Source organism: Colobus angolensis, unplaced genomic scaffold (assembly GCF_000951035.1).
Source record: "Colobus angolensis palliatus isolate OR3802 unplaced genomic scaffold, Cang.pa_1.0 Scaffold98, whole genome shotgun sequence".
In the NCBI taxonomy this organism is placed as follows: domain Eukaryota; kingdom Metazoa; phylum Chordata; class Mammalia; order Primates; family Cercopithecidae; genus Colobus; species Colobus angolensis.
In genome coordinates, this window is record NW_012123820.1 from 4304370 (window position 1) to 4306600 (window position 2231).

Consider the following 2231-nt stretch of genomic DNA (forward strand, 5'->3'; position numbering starts at 1 on the left):
ACAGAAAGTGTTAGGTTGATGTGTGCTTCATTGTACCCTCTTTTACAGATGGATAACTACTGTACAGGCATTTCACAGCTTCAAATACTTCAAATATATATTTTAGAGCTATCCCAACACTAGTTTTGTAGAACTGAAGCTGTAACACATTATTGAAATCACATCATAATCTGAAACCCAAAACTAATAAACTTTTTTTTTCTTTTTTTTGAGACGGAGTCTCGCTCTGTCACTCAGGCTGGAGTGCAGTGGCCGGATTTCAGCTCACTGCAAGCTCTGCCTCCCGGGTTTACGCCATTCTCCTGCCTCAGCCTCCCAAATACAGGCACCCGCCACCTCGCCTGGCTAGTTTTTAGTATTTTTTTAGTAGAGACAGGGTTTCACCATGTTAGCCAGGATGGTCTCGATCTCCTGACCTCGTGATCCGCCCATCTTGGTCTCCCAAAGTGCTGGGATTACAGACTTCAGCCACTGCGCCCAGCCCCAAAACTAATAAACTTTTTATGGATACCAATGGATACCAAATACCAATGGCATTTTAGTCAGCACTTAAATCTGCCTTAAGTTGTGAAATATCAGTGAAAACACAGTGATTTACTAAACAGGTTGAGTATCCCTTTCCCAAAATGCTTCACACAAGAAGCATTTGGATTTCAGATTTTTTTCAGATTCTGAAATATTTGCATTATTCAACTGAGCATCCCAAATCTGAAAATCCAAAATCCAAAATCCAAAATGCTTCAGTGAGCATTTCTTTTGAGTGTCATGTTGAGTGTTTCAAAAGCTTCAGATTTTAAAGCACTTCAGATTTCGGATTTTTGGATTTTTGATTCGCAATCTGCCTTGTGCCTTGTGTTTCACCTGGTGGTGCTATCAAAATGACAGGCCTTTACCCAATTTCAAGCTCTATATTCATTCGTAAGTTTGTGCAGATGCTCCGTTTCAGTGTTTGAATCCTGGATTAGTTACTAACTAGCTGTGTGGCATCAAATAAATTACAAACTCCTTCAAATTCCTTAGGGTTCTTGTGAGGACTAACTAATGTATGTGTAATTTCAGACACATAATAGGTACTCAGCAAACAGTTGCCACTATTGTTATTATGTTATTAGAACAACAGGAATAGTAATATTATTTTTTAAATAACCAAGCATATCAATTTTTATACAAGAAAATTATTTCAAAAGAACCCAATTCAAACATTCTAATATATAGTTTCATGGACAGAAATTAGGACTCAGCTTCTTAATAGATCAGCACTGTGCTTTAGACCAGGTATTGAAACTATGGCCCACTGCTTGCTTTTATACAGCTTTTAAGATAAAACGGGTTTTTTGAGATAAAATGGGTTTTTACACTTTTAAATCACTGAAAAAAAAATTTGTGAGAAAATTTTATGAAATTTAAATTTTAGTGTTCATAAATTGTTTCATCATAACTCAGCCATATTCACGTATTTATGTATTGTCTATGGCTGCTGTTGAGACACAACAACATTTAAATTGTTACAACACAGACCTTATGGCCTGTAAAGCTAAAACGTTTAGTATCCAGATCTTAACAGAAAAAGTTTACTGAACCTCCACCCCCACTAGTCCAGTCCTGACTTCTTGCTACACTGCCACAATCCAGTGAGACCATTCTAGCACTCTCACATTGTTGCCTCTCTGTCTGGAAACAGATCTCCTGTAGCACTTCACATTCCACCATCAAACCATCCTGACTCCCCAACTCCTGATTCCTCATCCATCTCCTGATATCTGCATTTGCCCTGATGGCTCTGACCTCACTTCTTAACCACAACTCACACTTATTTCTAATAATACATGAGCTCCTGCTAATCAGATCGAAGAGACCATTGGATCCCATTCAGATATAAAACCCTGCTCCAGCAAGTTAATCCAGTGGGAATTTCCAAGTGTTTTCTGGATGAACTTTTGGAAAATTTGGTGCATTTCACTCACCCACTATGTATGTTAAACAACTGCTATATACCTAAGACTCTAGTATGTAAGAGGGAGGTGTATAGGAGGCAGTGAGAAGGGTGGTTTTGGGAAGAAGAAAGGGACAAAAAAAAAGGTAGTGAGATAAAGCAATCAAGAAAATGAATCAGTTTAGTGATAGGTTGTGAGTTACAGACAAGATGATAGAAATTCAAAAATAAAAGATGGATGGGTGGAATGGAAATAATTTAAAAAAAAAAAAAAGATTCCACTGGGAATATTAGACCT